The 19,432-nt window shown below is 40.1% G+C and overlaps 1 long non-coding RNA gene across 1 annotated transcript; it reads left to right on the forward strand.

Annotated features, from left to right (window-relative positions):
- On the forward strand, nt 1–6,039 carry LOC121906011. Its single transcript, XR_006098513.1, has 4 exons — nt 1–123; nt 1,668–1,957; nt 2,097–2,171; nt 5,498–6,039. It is a non-coding gene; the product is annotated as an uncharacterized LOC121906011 (long non-coding RNA).
- The last annotated feature ends 13,393 nt before the right edge of the window (nt 6,040–19,432 follow it).

The raw sequence follows: 19,432 nt of genomic DNA on the forward strand, positions 1-19,432 counted from the left end.
GTGGAGGTGTGGGGCATTCTTCCTGAAATATTGCTGCATTCCCTTCATCAGCTGATAAGGTTCCTTGTTTGGAGAGCAAACAGGAGAAGTACCTGCTGTAAATGCTCTGTGGCCCTTGGACGTGTAAGTATTTTATGGTGTGACACCATTATGGGCATGACTGATAAGTCTGATACCTGAGTGCTTGCCATGTCATTACCGTAATACAGCTGGTCATTTTGATACAAATTGGTGTTGAGTCAGCTACAGCAAGAAATAATAACTTCTCGCTTCTCTGGGAAGCACTCTGCTCAGACTGCGATAGTGCAATTGCCTTATTAGCTTTAAGAGCCAGCTACATTAACATGTGGTCAACATTCGCTTTTGGGGAAAACAAGGAGAACTCTGCTGACCCTCATGATTATTGCCTTGCTAATTTTGTGGAAGAGTGTGCAGCTGGGTGGGCGAATAAGCTATCAGGCTTAAAGATGATTAACAACATGCCTATTTTAATTAGCATCAGCACCAAAGCTATTATGACCATTCCATTTGGCTCTGTGCGCTATCATGGTTATCATCAAGCACCATCTCTTTCAAACACACATCCTGTTTTGGCCCTCTGATCGTACATTAGATACGTGCAGGAGAGCTGGTTCGGCTGTGTGTGTGCATGGCATTGGCTGTGTGAATCAGCTGAGGCTCATGTGGCTGGCCTGGCCTTGCTCCCTGCGACCCAGTGGGGCTCAGCCACCAGCTGCCTAGCACCCACCACACATTCCTGCTTTATTCCCAAGCTCGCCTCCCTCAGCTACACCGGTCAGGACAAAATGTATACCAGCTGCAACATCATTAAGTAAATGGGATCCTTGCACAGTTCTTTAAGGCACCACATTGAAATGTTAGCCAAATCAGTTCAGTAAGTGTGAAAAACATGTGTATGTGCAAACAGAAACATGAATGCGCACATGGACATGAATCCAGACACTCAAACACGTATTTATTCATCACGTGCAGTGAGCACTTGCACTTGCTCTTATTTTTTAATAACGCTAGTGGCATTGCTCTAGAGATGTCAATTTGTATGTTGGTCAGTTGGTCCACCACTTTGGTCCAGACTGAAATATCTCAACAACTAATGGATGGATTGCCATGAAATTTTGTATATATATTCATGGTCCCCATAGGATGTATCGTACTGAATTTAGTGATCCCCTGACCTTTCCCTCTAGCACCACCATGACAGTGATGTTTTTGTTTTCTGGTGATGTGTCTTGATTTTGCAATTTCCATGAAATCTAGTTTAGAATTCCATATTGCTCAGAGATTGAATCCTAATGACTTTGGTTATCCCCTGACTTTTCATCTAGCACTATCATCAGGTCAAAATTTTAACTTGTCCAATACATTTAACCAGTTATATATATGTTAGCATGCTGGCATTAGCATTTAGCTCACAGCACTACTGTACCTAAGTACTGTACAGCCTCACAAAGCTGCAAGCATGGCTGCAGACTCTTTATTCATTCTTCTTCATCATTTGTTGTTTCTTTCCTGACTGCATTGTTAGATTACATGTTAAGTCGATGTATATAAAGCACACTGAGCACACTTGTAGGTCCACAAGGTGCTATATAAATCAAATTTATTGATTTTTATCATTGTTACACACACATGTACTCACTCTGAAGGCTTAACCTCCTGAGATATACATACACCAATATTTGCAAAATGCTGCACACCAAAGTCTCCACGTCCACTACAAACCATCAGACAACACACAGCCAGACATACACACCCTTCCCTCCAGACTGCCGTCACAGCACTCCAAGCACAGCTGTCAAAACGCAGGGACTTCCAACACAACAATAGTGAGATGTCTTGGGAGAGCCAGAGAAAGACAGATTCGGGAGAGGAGGTGTACTGGATGTTGAACTCACACCTCTGGACACCTCAGATGCTCTGGATTGGGGCCGCACAGGTTGGATCCTCATTCCCTGCACCATTTCTATTTTTTTCACCTTTCAGTCCACTCTGTCACTCATGTTATTCATCTCCCTCTCTCTCTAACACTCTCTCTTTCCAACCCTCCTTCTACTTCTACCTCTTTTTTGCTCCAGGCACGGTCCACTGTTATCTCACATCAACTCTCATAACAGCTCTGGGAAGACCTCCCTCAACCTCACGCCTCGCATGTGAGTCCACACGTCCAAGAGGAGTAATAACACTGAAATCCTCCAAATCAGGTCATGTCAAATTAAGGGAGGTATTTCGGGAGCCCACCCAAGTCTCCGAAGGGGTCAACTAACGCTCAGGGCCAGATTTGCATGTCAAAATACACTCGATGATTCAGACTACATCACAAAGCAGGGCTGATATTCCGTGTCAGAGTGTCTCATAGACTCTAAGATGATGTAGACTGGCCTGTTAGTGTGAAGGCAGGTGTGGACACGGGTGAGGAACCCTGTTGGCACGCAGAGATTTGCAACTCAAAACCTTGCAGCAAGCGAGTGCTCCTCGGTTGAACTGGCTACAATAATATTTTTTCACCATTTCCATCCCAAATCCCTGGTAAGAAGAATAAATTTAGGTCTTAGAGGTTTGCATTAATTTCAGCTTCTGATACCAAAATCAAGTGTTTTTTCACATTGATTTAAAAGTATTCTCACCTGAATGCAGGCTATGGCAAAACTCATGAGACTGTCACCTTAGCAGACCTCCCATGCACCTTTTTGGTGTTCTATTACTGGAAATATTACCTATAGGAATCTAGGCTAAAGAGGCTAAAGAGATCACTTTTATCTCAGTTTCATTGCTGATAACGCAGAGATGTTTTGAATACTGATAAGGTTTGGACCTTGCTTGGACTTACAAACAATCATTTGGCAACTCAACAAGCATTCCAGGGAAGTTCATGCTACGTAGTGATTTATTGCCAGGATGTGTCTGGATAGAGTGTGTAGGCTCCAGGTTGAAGTAGCTGGTGGCACAGCAGGTCAGTGAGATAGCTGAGCTACATAGCAGTCTGGGATTCATTCAGGAAGCTCCCAAAGGGGTTGTTGACTGGAAGGAGGCGGTAAATCCCCAATTTGAGGACTTTGTTTTTGCTGATGTTGTGAAACATCTTGTTAGAAAATTTGAGCTAATCTAACCTCACACACAGGGTCATTGTAGAGTCTATTGGAAATTGAAAGGAAGATGGATGGTTGCAATTACTGTACTGTGAAGCAAAGACACAAACACTACTTATTTTATTAACTCATTCCTCAAGCTTGTTCATTAAAGGCATAAAGTTGAACTAGAGGATTTTTATATAAAAATTTAAATAATTTTTGATTAAAATGTAAAATTGGATATTCTGGCAGAAATTTTAAAGCTTTTTTTTTTAAATGAAAGATTTACATCTTTTGAACAAATAGGCTTTGGGCTGATGGCCTCAGACAGGGTGAAGCAGTATTGATGATTTGATGGACTAATGCATTGTTGGTCTCAAAAAATATAGAATAACACTAACCATACATGTCAATGAGTGGCTATAGATTAGCCTATAAACCTTTATTAATTGATTTTTTGGCCACTTGGGGGCAGCACAACAAGCTTTAAACACAACACTGACATGTTACAGTATTGCCTTAAAAAGTTGGCGTTGGAAACAACTGCCTATTTTCAGCAGACATGTAATAACATTAACATTAATTTCAAGTTGACTCTTTTACAACCTGATGAATATAAGTACAATATTCACTCTCCTGTTAAGTCTGTCCATCAACTCTTCAGGGAAACATCTGGCTCTTTAGCTGCTAAATGCTGCACTGTGTTCATCATCTAGTAGCTAACTGCTACAGTAGTTAGCAACTAACTTGCTAGACTTGCCAGCTATGGTCTTCTGTTTAGTGTCAGGTAGGTAGCGTGGGTTCAGCTTTTTTGCTGAAAATAGTTGTCTGTTGCTGGAAACTAGGTCGGTGAGAGCGGTGATAGTGAACCAAAACAAGACAACAACGAGCTGAGAGTTGTAAAGAAGTTAAAATGTTCTGTGGAGCTAAGAGGAAGTGCAGAGTTGGGTAATAAATCTCTGTTGGTTTTTCACTATGAGTGACAAACGTCACATAACACACTGTCATTTGACCCAGTGTTAATATAAAACTATTGATTAGTGTAGCTTGAAATTCTGGTGTTAGCTTCTCCAAAGTGACAAATAAAAAATTGAAGGCAAAATTCAAACTGTTCTCTGAGTTCTTTGTTCAGAGGAACCTGGACTCAATAACCTGGAATTAAGAACCACAATCTTGCTAGTCTGGTGAACATGAGTAAGTAAAAGTTTTGGAAACTTCTTACTGCTATTCAGAGCCACCCCTCCCTACAGCCGCAACAAACTTTTTTATCATCCTCATCTCCTCCAGATGTTCACCACAGTAAAATAAAACAAACACACACCTAAACTCATCTGCATGCTCCATCTTAGCTGATGTATACAGGTCCTCAGCAGCTGAATGAGATGCCAAGCACTTCTCAAGTGCAAGGAAATGGTGCGGTTTCACAATTCCTAGATTAGGACTGAAATCTGCAGTTCCCCCCACCACTTTAAGTGGCTGTGGTGCACACACAAACCCACTGAGACCATAGAAACATACACAGTGGTTTAGTGTTGGGCTCTGGCCAAGATAAATGACTGCTTCAGGTGAAAACAAACCGTGGCCCCAGCAGATTTTTTTTTTCCATTTGCAAGTTTTGGGGCGACTTCTCTTTGTGTGTCAACTGTTCTTACACATATGCTCCGCTTTGGCTCCTCCACCCTCTAACACTCTTTGGGCTTGTGAATTATTCAGAATGAGGAATTAAAGTTGAAATGGCGCTCTGCAGACACAAGTGCTTCACATGTGTTGAGGACTAAAGGTGGAACGACCCTTTTCAAATCCATTACAGCTGATATTTGTGACATCAAGTTTAGGAAAGTAAAGAGAAGCTGACTGAGAATTTATCATCCATGAAGCATGATCTTGAAAGGGGTAGAAATGGATTTTCATATATTACAGCCCCCCCCCAACATACACATACACACACAGTGAACACCCTCAAGCTTATTCATTCACTCTACAGTTGACCACAGTAAAAGTCCTGACTATACCCAGAGCTGCAGTTAATCCTGCACAGGGATTTTTACCTCTGCTGTGTCATCGGGTCATTTACTTATATGCATGTTCATAATCATATGTTTATGTTTTATGTTTATGAGCCAGCAGTACATATTATGAGCTATTATAACTGTGGTGCACATGAGAAGGGCCATATATAGCAATCTGTTAGCCCTTTCTATGCCAGAACAGCACAACAAGACAACTGGGTTAGTGAGTACAGGCAATTTTTACATGAAGATGGCTAAGAATATGATATAAAATGTCTAAAAAATAATATAGATTTTTGATTAATTTAGTTTGGAGTTGTCTCTGAATATTTTGTCCTAAAAACAAGTGTACAATCATGATTAACAATGTAAAAACATCCCTCTTTGAGCATCTTTTAGTGATCACCTGAGTCCCACCTGAAGTTTTGAATGATCATCTGAGTCCCACCTGAGGGAGCGGGAAAAGCCGGTAGAGGCCCTGAATGGCTTCAATTAAGAGAACAATTGCTTTAGTCACACAATTATGAGCTCAGGGTGACTAAATGCAAAAGGCCCTGAAGGAGCACGGCTAAAGATTTCTGGCATCCCAGTCAATGTGGTCCGCCCACCCCCCACTGCTCATTACTGGGACCACCAACTGGGAGCAACAGCACCGTGCTGCAACAGCAATGAGTGATTCAGCTTTAACTGACAACCAAAGGGACTCCACTGTTACAGAAATGAGCAACAAAGGCTACTGAGTGATGAGATCAGGGTGATAAAATAGATGGCTTCATCAGGGATTGAAGTGACATCATTAAACAGCTTTCAAGAACTCCAAAGAAGAAGAATCACAATTGAGTCACGAGTCATATATGTATATATATGTTTTTTGTTTTTTTATTTCAATTTTTTTTTTCTCAGTGGTGGAAAACATCCAATCCTCTTCTTAAAAGTAAAGAAGTATCAGCAAAATGTAATGAAAGTATGTAAAGTAAAAGTACTCATATGCAGCTGAATGTTTGCATTATAATTATTATTATATACTATATTATTCGATGATTAATACTGACACATTAACATGTAAGCAGTATTTTAATGTTGCAGTTGGTCAGCATGGGGCTAATTCTTAGTACTTCATCACTTTGGGTAATTTAATTTAACAATGCATCATATTTTCTAAACTGGTCATAGGTTTCCAATGTAAATCTATAATCTTCAAAGTAACGAGCTGTCAAATAGATGTTGTGAAGTCAAAAATACAGTTTTTACCTCTGAAATATGGCAGAGTAGGAGTATAAAGAAAAGAAAGTTCATTACAAGTACCTCAAAACTGTGCTAACTTAAAGTATTTGAGTAAAAGTACTTAATTAATATTGCTTGAGTATTAGCTGATGGGTCAATATTTTATTCAGCTTCCAAAACTGTCTTTGTTCTCTTGTGATTTTTTCAATGGCTTTTGAGGATAAAAAGGGCACTAAAAAGGGCACAGAGAACAAATTCAGCATATAAATAAAGTCCTACTTAAACACAGAAATGTTAAAAAAGACACCAACAGTGGCTCTGTAATGAGTGTAATCTGTAGTGTTTTATGTTGTGCTTTCCGTCACTGATCTCAGAGGTCAGGACCAGAGATCATTACAACATACATCTGCTCCCTTCAGCTGTATGGCGCTTGTCTCACTCCACGTCCAATATACTGTTTGCAATTAATTTTTAATTTAGATCCCATCTGGATATTCATATGGCTGACGTCATTTGCATGCTGCTCTAAGAACAAAAGCATTTGTGCCATTCCTGCCACCAGGAAAAGAGGACACAGGCATTCACATGTATGCTGCAGGACGGTCAAGCCAAAATTTCACAGCAGAAATTCAACAACAAAAAACCTTAAATATCCCCTCCAGACATGTTTTAAGATGTATATAAAATACTCTACTTTGAATAATAATTTGTGCTGGTTTTTCCACCAACAAAAGTTCAATTATCTTGTAAAAATCCTTAAAATTACATCTACTCCTTCTCCCTAAAAATTCTTATGAATATGCAAATATTTTTCACTTAAAACAATAAACTGCTGGACACAAGACGTCTCCTTCTTCACTATAAAGTCCATTCTCAGTATTTGTGCACTGGTGGCTTCAAGTTTCCACTTCACACTTGTATAAGTTGAATATTGGACCAGAATTGGCTTCCAAACTATTTATGATGTCACAAATCATGTTTGTATGCCCGCCCCTTAATATTGGATTTTCACTAAGCACAGAGAAACTTTCCACATTCAGCAGATTAATGTGAAAACAGCCTTCTAGTATCAAACTCTGCACATACATCATTCTGCACAGTGAAGCTCAAACATCCAACTGTAGGAACAAGAAGAAAAACATATTTTTGAGTGAAGGAGGACTTTTAATTTTCTCACAGATGCCCAACCTTACGTAGCTGCTGCTCCCCTTTAAATGACAGATTCAGCAGTGAGGTTACTAAGTTATTCAGTGCTACACTGAGCTCATGGAAAAGCTCTAGATGAATGGTCAAGTAATCTTTTAAGATATTGGTATGTATACAGTTTGTGGAGAGATTAGCTGTTGAATTAATCATTCATAACTCATGTTTGTGAAATCCCTTTCACATGCCAGAGGGTTTCAGGACCGAGGCAACTCGCTCTGACATTCCATAGGCCTCTCCTCCTCCTTCCCTCATCTGTTTGCTGAGTACGTCGAGCACCGTGAATGTACACAAATATAGATTTTATACATGTGCAGGATTTAAATGAGTTGATAAAATCAGCAGCCATCTTGGGTACACTCTTTGGATTTGTAACTCAGCAGAGCCGCACACTTCCACTCGGCTCAGGCTTTGCTTTGGCAACAGGATTTCTCCTTGGAGAGGAATGAATGTGCAAATGTGTTACAGGTGGGATTCATTAAACTGAGACCTGGCACATTGGTACTCGCTCTGCACAATTACCATGTTACAAAACCAGGGAGCAGAGAAATGCTAACATACAGCTACACTGTAAATGAACATACTCTTACCGCACAAAAAATGGAAACATTGATATACAAGTACACAAACATATGTCATGCACACATACACACAGGCACATGCTGCATCCACAGCTGAGATTTATTTACTGATTTCATTGGTCTCCTGTGAGCGGTTAAAAAAACAAAATAACGTATTAATGGTGCAGTTTGTGCCCATGTTATTTCACAGTGGATGAAAAAATATGTATATAATTTCACATCAGATTCTTTTTATCCATTCAGCCCCCACTTCCCTCACCTCTCAGAAAAAAGCTTGAAGCTGTCGATACTCTGCATTTTTTTTGCATTAACAACAGACCTTAAAGTTCCTATCCTTAACAAACGATGAGAGGTTTATAACTCTTCCAGCTTATTCTCAGCGTGTTCATTTCGATGAATAATGTATCTGGTGTGTGTTGTTTCAACCTGTGCTCACATCACAGGGCATTCTTACAGATTATAACTTCCTCACACTTCCCTCTTCATGTTTCACAGAGACCATTAAAAGACTAAAGGCATTTATTGTGCAGCGATACTGAATATGTAAGAGCTGAGTGAAAACTGAAGGTGTTCAACAGATCCTAATTATCACTGACTACTACAATGCGTGGAATTCGTTTGCAGTGTTGGAAGCACTAAAGTCTTGGGTCGTGCTGCACTAATGGGAACTGGCTTGCATAGTTGTGTGCTTTTTGATTTGATTTGAGGTGTATTTGAAATTTTCTTGAGTAAACTCTTGGACTAACAGATGTTTTTTGTCACTCCAGACATACACTCATGCATTCTCTGCAATGTGTGTATATGTGGGTGTGCTCAAAGAATTAAGGACACACACTCTGCTGCATGGGTAACACATTAAAGGTTTTGGCTATGATTCTTATCGTTAATAATAAGATTGTACTAACTACGTTAATTGTTGACATCTGGGAGCGCTGCAACATCACTAAAAAGAGGTCTGTCAGGACATGAAATACAAGCAGGTTAGCCAAACTTATTTAGAAGACAAAATGAAAGCGGACATTAAAATTATTCTGTTGTAAACATTCATCACAGTTTTCAGACACAATTTCCTATTTCAATTTGGAACTACAATACTCCACTTAGTGTGGCTGTGCACTCACGCAGGGTTTCCTGTGTAAGAAGGAATTCCTATTTCACCTTTTTGGTTTTACCTCCAAAACAATTGGTTTAGATAATGTGGCTAAACTATTGGCTTGTTTATGACCTAGTTGATCGGATGGACAGGGTTGCACCAGCAATTTGTATATTCCTTACTTACGTGTTAAGTCTTCATAAGTTGTTAGTGACTACTAGCTAGTTTAAAACTAGTGATTTACTAGTTGCACCATAACTTAAGAAATGCTTTAGCTAGTAAAGACTTTAGTAATGTGCAAATTAGCATGGAATAACTGTAGCATTACAAGCTGTGACAGATCTTCCAACAATACCCGCTTGCAAGGACCAAGAGATATAATAAACTTAACTGCCAAACCTTGAAAATGTAGATATTATATGCAGAATTAAGAAATACGTACATGTATGTCCCAGATTTAGTAGCCTATTCACGCAGTTTGGAGTGGGTGGTGATTATCTGATTATGCTAACCTCTGTTGTTTGGTCATTTAGTCTATAACGTAACGTTTTGTAGTTTGAGGTATATTGTCTTATTTTGGTGAAATGTAATTTGAAGCCCTCACAGTTTTTGATGAGGTTAGACTTGTTGACTATATTTTACTCTTTAACCTAAATGGGTCTCGTATTAGGAAGCTAACTCAGTTTTGTCAGTTGGTTCACTTAGTTATGCAACAGATACACCTGGCTGTTAATGGATATAAATATTTAGTAACTACTAATCTCTGTGTAAGAACTAATTTGTGTGGTGAAATCCGTTTTAATTTAGTGATTTGTAAATATGCTTTTAGTAAGCACTTTGCTATACAGTAAGTAGATTAAGTTTGAACTTACTTGCGACAGGTTCCTGAGCTGTAGAATAAACTTGATGTTGTAGCTGTAGAAAAAATGTAGAAAAAACTTTGTAGGGTACAATGTTATCATACAGATAGAAATTACAAAGTACAAACATAAGATGCAAGTTAGAACAAAATGATCCTTAAATGAAAGGGGTATTCATGAGGTATTATAAGCACATTATGAAAACATGTGTATTGTAAATTTTATTACATTATATGAAACATACTTCCCTCATATTGCTCTGGTGTTCTTTTTCTAATAAATGTGTTTCTGTAATGTACTTTTAATGCATCAAAAAGGACTTAATTTGAAACATTAACACTGTATGCAAACACACATTCATGCTCACCCTCACACACATCCTAGCACACACACATTTCACAGTAGGAATGTAGGTTTCTCCTCCCATTGGACAGCCGTGCGTCAGTCACAGCCCTCCACCCTTCACACCTGGTGATCAGGGCAGGGTGCGTTCAAGTGACCCGCTTCCCAGAGTCCACAGCCAGATAATTATTTCCAGTTGCAATTAGAATAACCGCAAGATTTTTTCTCTGTGAGCAAAGGGGATCAGCAAATATCCATTCCCCTCGTTTTTGCTTTTCTGACATGCTTGTATAAATACCCTCCACCTGGTCATGGGAGTGCCTTTAGGGGAGCTATCAAAGCATTCATAAAAATCAAGATGTATGTGACATCCAGTGGATTTCCCCTGCGCTGCACACGGCAGGCCAACTCAGGAGGGCCAGAGCCGGGGTAAAGTTTCCCCTCTTTTCCTCCCTGACTAGCGGCTGACGCCTGATTGACTGTGATGGGCTTTTTTACATCCTGCACGTGTTGTTCGGCTGCTCAGTCCTCACTTCATCGTCTGTCTTCTCGGCATGGTGTTTCTCTGGCCTCTGCTTCTGCTGCTGCTGGACTGTTACCTCTAATGTATGTTTGTCAGTACCAAACCTAACCTGAACAAGCTGAAAACATTTGTCTGCTCATGTACTTCGCACTTTGTTTTTAAATGACTTTCTCACCGCAGCGCTCCCTTTCCTCCCATGCTTCGTTTACAGATTAGGGCCTGCGTTGGCGTATGTAAAAACACAAGAAGAAGGCAATCGGATATTAGGAACATGACTGTGAATGAATACATCGACATGTGTAGATCCGTTTGCTTCGCTGAGCGCCTTGGCTTGCGTGTAAAACATTTATAAAGTTGGGACTGATGACACGCACACTCATATCTGGTGATCAGAAACTCTGGGAAGGTGGCCATGATGGAGGGCTGCCTGACTCCTGTGTGTTCGACCCTGTGAAGACTGATTGTTCTCTCTGAAAACAGAGCAAATTGGGAATGCTGAATGAAAAGGAAACAGATTTGTGGGAGGGACGGTGCAAAGCAGGGACTCAGATCTGTTTGTGGGGTTTAAAAGGAAACAGAAACGCCTCAGGTCTGCTGCTATGTTGATATAGGACATTAAACCAGTGGTTTTATGAGAAAATGTTTGTTTTATGAGCCATACTAGCGTGTAGCTTTGTGTCATTTTTGCAAAATTGGATTAAAAAAAAATTAGGGGATTAAAAAAAAGAGAAGAAATAGAAATTTTTCTACCACATCCTAGATCCATGCTCATTACTTTTCACTCAACACCGTGTTGTAGAGACAGTCACAAACCTGTAGGGGGCAGTGTTTGTTTTACTCAATAGGGTCTGACTCTGGCTATAACTGGGCATATATGGTGCAGGTGAGAGCAAAGACTGCTGTGGCCAGCCTGCAGAGATGGACACATACTTTCCATTCTTTAATGAAGCCCTTCAACGACTCCTGCACTACAGCACTTAAAACACACACACATACACACTTTCCACTCGTGCACAGTTCCTGATAATAGACTACATAGGAGGCCTGTGAAGTATTTCGAAATGCCAAACGGCTGCGAGGGTGTAGACGTTTGAAGGACACTAATGTAGGAGCTGAGGCCTAATATAAACAGCGTTATTCACATGAAAGCTGGGCTGCGGCCATTAGGGCTTTTGGGAGAGGTGGCACTTCTCCACCAGCACCCTAATGGCACTTGTCGTTTAAACACGCAGATCTGTGTATATGGCACCGATTCCTTTGTAATTTTTCCTGAAACAATCAGCTGTAAAAGGATTTGTCACTCTTTATTCTACACAAAGATTTCAGAGTCTCAGGGATCTCATCAAATCATAACACAGGTCTTCCTTCAAACCTTTGGGGGGCCTTTTTGTCCAAAGCGTGTGCTTTCTGTATGCTATAACTCGTGTGTTATCCCATAAAAACAATCAATATTCTGCTGAGAAGCAACTATAGCAGCTGTTCAAATACATTCTCCCTTCCATTGTGAGACCAAGAATTGCACTTTTTTTTTTTTTTTCATTTTGAGGCCTGTAACTTACAACCACCTGGAGAATATAGCTGGCCAGTGGATCAGTCTCTCACGAAATTATTAATCCTACAGAAACGTCGGCCCACCATCTAGGTGGGAGAAGCTGTTGAACTCCAACATCTTGTGCGGCGAACGCACCAGACCTGACCACTGTCAGCAGCAGTATAACATGGCTATCCCACCGGCAGCACATTGTAACATGAAGCAGAACAAAACATCCTTGTAATCTTTGAGGAAGATCCAATCAGAAGAAGCGGGAAGGAACATACAGTAAAGGGGAGGCGATGAGGATGAATAACACATTTCTTTTTTGGCTGCGGCTACAATGACCCACTCAATAGGAAATTAAACAAATGAAACAGTTTTCAAAGTCAGAGACGACGAAGATTAATTAGATTTGAATCGTTCTCACCAGCCAGAAGAAGAAAGCCATCTTGCCTTTTAATGGTATGGTTTTGATCAAGAAGAGATGGGAACGGCCAAATTGGTTGTTGCTCGGCTGTTTTTGGCTTCTCCGCTCCACATCCATCTTGTCAACACATTGACCAACTTCCCCTTTAGCTGATAGTGACTCAAGAGTTTTACACCATTGCCATTATTATAAGATTTGAACTGACAGAGAGGAAACATAAACGATGATTTGCAGTCAGTTTTTTACTCTGTGATGGATTTTTTTTAAATTTGATGAAATTGCACAGAAAATGAGACCCACATTACTGCAACCCTGCACAGGTTACAGTCCAAAGTGCTGCTTTTGTGCTCCAAGTCATATTAATACAATACTCCATATATTTACATCCATATTTTTTATTTATTCCAGCCATAATTTTCCAGAATATGAAAATCCATATAAAAGTGCACATTTCCTTTTTTGCTTGTCAATCTGCAATGAAAAGGAGCTTGAAAGTAAAGGAAACTCCCTGTAGGCATTCATTTTGTGAGTGATTGACACAATTTTCTATGGGATTTAGATTAACTATTGACTCATTTTGGGTTAAATCCCGCAGTACCACTCTGTGACCCTTCCACTGGCCAGGCCCATTAGAGATTAAAGGTGAACACAAGGGCAAATCAGTTATCAAGTCAGAAACACTCATCGTCAACTTCCCACTGTGCCATTACTGCACAGGCGCACACACACTCACACACACACGCACATACACACACGGTCAACCCTCATCCTTCCTGCAATGGAGGTCATGACCCCATGTACCAGTACCAAGAAAGGAATGAGGACGAGGATGCATGACCCTTAAAGACATAGCTGATCATTTTAAGCTCTGAGTGCATAAAAGTTTATAGGCCAGACTATGAATCTAAGAGTTTACATGTATGGATGAAGGATTTACAAGAGGCCTTAATCTTCACTAAGGGGGAGTCCAACATGTACAGAACATGATCGGCTGCAATGGCCAGAAAATTATGACACATATCAAGTTGCGATGATCACAGCAAAAAACACTGTGGCAAGAAGCCTGTCTTCGCAAGAATTTGCCTGTTACTTTTTACATTTTAGGATTGCCTATCACATCATCATATTATAAGTCATCACCCACAAACATGCATACACACAAACAAAACTCCCTTGAATTTTTTAAAATATTAGTTATGAAATTGCCTTGATTTCAAACACACAAAGAAGAAAAGCCCGTGGAAGCTATTTTTCTTCGGAGCTAGCTGGTTGGAAATTAATGGAGAACATATATCAGAATTTTTTAAAACTAATTTAAATTTAATTAAATGTTTCGTTTTCAGCGTACTAACTGAACTGGGCATTACATATCAGCCAGAACAAAATTACCTACTTTATGCCTGGATATTCACTGGATGGTGCCTGGATGCTTTTTACAAAAGATTATAACTAATCTGTTTGAGGCTTATTGCTATAAACCCTTTTCAGCCCAACATGTTTCCAAAAATGACAAAGGAATAGCTTGACAATTTGGGAGATACAGTTATTTGCTCTCTTACTGAAAGTTAGATGTGACAGTTGATACTACTCTCATGTCTGTAGGCTACACTAAACATACAGCTAGCAGCCAGTTAGCTTAGGCTTAGCTTAGCACATAAACTGGAAACAAGGGTATACAGCTAGCCTGGCTCTGTCCAGAGGTCAAAAATTCATTGACTAACATGTTATATCTTGTTTGTTAAACCAAAAAAAAAAACTGAAGTGTAAAAATGTCAAGTTGTGGTTTTAGGAGGAATTATGTGCAGGACTATTTCCTGGCCAGGCGTGGTAACAGTTTCTGCTGGTTGCCTGGCAACCTCACATTGACAACAAGAGTTCAGGAAGTCACTGCAACCGGCCCATGGATGCATTAATAGAATCGGATATGGTGCTCCCATTGAGCTTTGCTGCTATTTTGCCCCGTGGCAACTCGCAGTACTGCAGTGAAAAAATTCCCTGCGGCCCAAAAAGCATTTTTCCTATAGACCACCATTATAAAAGAGATGTCTATAAAAAGTTGACAGGACACCTCCAACTGCAAAGGTAAATCTGTCTATTATTAATTTTTAATCCATGGAGGATTTATATTTGTAAAACTGTCCTCAAGCCTAGAGAAGCGATTTTAAAATCTCTGACATCATCCCAATGTAAAGTCTATGGACTGGGCAAGAACTTGCGGGCGGGGCCAGTGGGAGAAACTCTACTGTGGATATTCAGTGGGCTGCACAATGCGGAAACAAACCCAGAAGCATCAATTCAGCAAGCAATTCTCATTCAACTGAATAGGCACCATCTTTGAGTGTGGTATCCAATTCTCATAATACATCCATGAACTGGCTCCACAGGAGCTGTTTTCCATTTCCAGTCTTGATACTAAGATCTCCTCCTAGTACTACTACTATTGCTTCATATTTACTGTATAGACATGAGAGGAGTATCGATCTTCTCATCTAACTCTCAGAAAGAAAGCGAATAAATGTGTTTACCAAAATGTTGAACTATTTCTTTTTCTTCTTTTTTTTTTAAGGTTTAAAATCACTTTTTTCACCTGAAGATCATGATATCTTAAAGAGCAACTTGCAGGTTGGTGAACCCAGTGAACTAATGTGTGGCAAAGTGATATAGAAACAGGATTTTCAAAACAATATGTCTATATACCAGTATACACTACAGTGACATCTGGACTCGATAAGATCATTCTCATTTCTGCCTCAAAACGAGTTATTGAACGTGATGTCACGTCAAGGTAGAGCGGTCAAGCTAGGTCCACTTTAACAATAAGAAATCGGTCTCAGCACTAGTTTTGACACTGCTGAGGATGAAAATACATATTCATATGAACATGACAGACTAAGTGCTGCTTAGGTGTCCAAAGCATCAGAAACAAACAAGGATTAGGAGAAATAATGGACATCTGTGATATATTCCGTTATGGTGTGAGAACCAGTGGGGAACTGGGCAGATATACTGGTAAAATTAGTCTATTTCACTTAACTGTGACTGGAAAAAACTTTGCACTTTTCATGTTTTGAATAAGTTTTGGCCCAGTTGTGGTTGGGTCCATGTCTTTCAACACTCCAAACACAGTGAAATCTGGAGAAATGAGGCCCACTGAAACTGTAGCAGGCTAAACATACTGTAGATGGTGCATAATGGGGGACTGACGAGTGACAATATGTATAAGTCTAAATTAGTCAGAGAGAAAAAGAAGGAAAGACAGACAGAAAAGAAAGTCTGTGTATGTGTGACTGGCTGAAGTAGATGCTGGTGATTGACTGTAAAAAAACTGATATATTCTCAAAAAAAGTGACTATGTTAGGTTTGGTCTCAGTCTAAAAATTGTATTTTTACATCTACAGCACAACAAGTATTTAAATATGCTGATGTTACTAAGTGACTGTTGTATTTGTTTTGCTCTCGTTGAAGTGCTGTGTCTGAAATGTCATTCACTGTATATTCCACCTGATGGACTGTAAGTTACAGTTCTCCTGATACTAGTTTTCACAGCAGTTGAAATGACAGATTGCTTTTCCATTTCACAGTTCATTTTAAATTGCTTGTGAAAGCATTTGGCGCGCTAGCAGCAACGTTTTTTTTCTAGTTTCCTGGTTTCCTGATAAGGTACATTATGTCATTTTACAACATTCAACCATTTCTGCATATTATTTGACAGAATTCTTTGCAGTAAACTCATTAAATCTTTATTAATTTTTAGACTCAGTTTCAGAAGAAATTACCATACTGTAAGAAAAGGATCTTCTTGGCCAGCAGGACAAACAAAGAATGAAGAAGGTGTATAAAAGTGAGAGGAGAAGGGTGACTGCATAAACACATGTATGTATGAATGTGGAGGGGTGACCAAGGGAGTGGGGAGCCAGAGGTTTAGGGGGAGGAGGAGAAACATGGGGAAAAAAAGAGTATATATATATATATATATATATATGATACTGACTGTTTCAACCTAAAGTTAAAACAGTCAAAACAGACATTAAAGCTGCACTAATCAATATTTTTATATTAAAAATGGGTCAAATTGCTGTGTAACATGAAAGGGATCACTGATAATGACAAACCCACAGAGAATAATCCCTAACTCTGCAGGTCCACTCAGCTCTACAGAGCGTTTTAGCATCTGTGAGCTCACTGTTTTGGTTTTACAGAACAAAAATTTTGGTTTGGTCCTATGACATCTGTATTGTCTCCAGCACCAGCTCGCAGCAGTTTTCGGTAAAAAAGCTCTGACAAACCCACTGGACCGTTACCTGCCCAGAACCAAACAGCAGATAGACAAGTTAGACAAGAAGTTACAGATTCAACTGTGAGCATAGTGGAGCGTTTAGTGGCTAAAAAGCTAGATAGAGTTGGTAGAGACCAAAACAGAGCTAAAAGGGAGTGAATATTGGACTTACATTTGTCAGGTGACTGGAAACATGACTCTGAATAAACGTTGCTCTGTGTCTTCTTTGAAAATAGGCAATTGTTGGTGAACACGTTAGACACAACAACTTTTTAAGGTGATAATATCTATTTGTTGTGTTTAGAGCGAGTTCAGTTGCCTCCAAGTACCCAACATACTACTTAATGCTGCTTTAAATACACCTTCAAAGGCAGTTGATACATATTTGATTTATCAGCTGCAGATCAAGATACATTCAGACATACAGCAGGTGCTCGCCGAACACAGCATAAAGGATAGCTGAATCTTCAGTTTTAGGAGATGGGCATAAATTACCATAAATTGGAATAATAGTTTTTAGATTTTTTTATTAGTAGACATCTTATTTCACTTCAGTTTAATTGGTGTCACAACTATCATATTTTGAAACCACCTGAATCAGTACAGCAATTACTATCAGGGAGTTAGACTGATAGTCTGGGTGTCCAATCCGTTATCTCTCCAGCAACCTGTCGCTCCTCAGCGCCTCGGCTCAGCCCCTGCAGCCTCACTGTGGGCAGAGGTTTCTCATGCGTTCCGTTGACAGCTATCTCCCAGAGCAATTGTTGGTAAACATGATTGAACTGCTTACCCCAACAACAGGTTTCCTCTAACCCCTAATCCAGGACATAGAAGAGACCCCCCTCTTACCCTTTTGACCCTTCCTTCAGTACAAACCCCCTCCACTCCTCCTCCTCCTCCTCCGTGGTGGTGGCAGTCGATGAGCCGGTGAGATAAGCCTGGGTGGAATTCCCGTCTGGGTGTTCTTGGGAGTGACCTGGGTGGCAGAGGAGCATCAATGAAAATCACTCAGCACTCCACTCAATGAGGAATCAGTCTGAGCCACGGCTGCATTTCACATCACTTTTATTTCTGTTTCTTCGTAATTGACTCATTTTTGATTTTCCTTTTTTTGGTTTGAAGCTTTACAATAGCAAAAGGTGAAAGAGAAAGCAGTGCTGACTTAGCTGAGAGCTCTCTTTTCACAACCTTTCACCCGGGGTAAGACAGCCTTAAAAAGTCTTGTTGTGCATGAATCAGGGAATGAGCTTAGTGGTGAAAAAGAGCTTGAAAATGGCACCAAGAATGTGATCTAATACAAATCCGATTTCTTAGAGTTATGGAAAAGAGTCATATTTGGGTCAGATTTACTGTAGGCCTATCACCAGACAAAGTGCTATTTTGTTACAAAAGAACACAAACACCTATGAGCAACAGCCCAAATTTTATGACTTGGAGCCGGGAATTCTTTTGCCAGCATTGTAGACCTCTCCAAGTAAACAAACCTCCCAGATGAGATGTGCAACTACTTGCTGGGGTCCCGTCAGCCATATTTAACCATGCGTCTAGCACTTCCTTCGAGACCGTGGGTTCATGGTGGAGGGGCCGGTTGCCTGGGAAAGAATGCTAGGGGTCTAGAGTGGCCCGGGTTAGGCAACGGCCTGGCCATTGTGCCCCAGGAGAAGGTAATTAGGAAGTGAAACCTTGACCAGTTGACAGCAGGCTTTGTTCAGGGGCGAGTGGGCCAAGAGAAATGCTTTTGAAAGCTTTTTCACTTTCTTTGCTGAGGCGACCTCAACCCCTTCTTCCAGAAACACACTGGGGGAGATCATATAAGTTTCTGAAGAAAAATGCATGGGAGGGGGGTTAAGTGGTATTTATTGAAAGAGAAGAAATCTATAGGCAACGCGTTGTTTGACAAGAGTACCAAACCAAATATACAGTGTACAGTATCTGTTTACCAAAAGTGTCATTTCTAATCCATGTTTAACTGCAGTTCCAGTAAATCATATTTATTTCCTTACATACCATACTACTAATATATATTAAACTCTAGAAATTCTGGTAATTAAGCTAATAATACCCACATCCTGGGCAGAAATCAACAGACTGTGCAGTTCTGGTTCCCTGGTCAGTGCAGTACAACCCAGCCACCTCTTCTTAAGTGCTGCAGCTGCAGCTGGAGCTGCCAGCCAGGCCATAATCAACATGTACGTTTCCTGTACAGTACATTTACTCTCCAGCATTTAAATTGTGGATGAGCCAAACAACCAGCATCACTGCGGTGAAACC

The sequence above is a fragment of the Thunnus maccoyii genome, chromosome 10 (genome assembly GCF_910596095.1).
Source record: "Thunnus maccoyii chromosome 10, fThuMac1.1, whole genome shotgun sequence".
NCBI lineage: Eukaryota > Metazoa > Chordata > Actinopteri > Scombriformes > Scombridae > Thunnus > Thunnus maccoyii.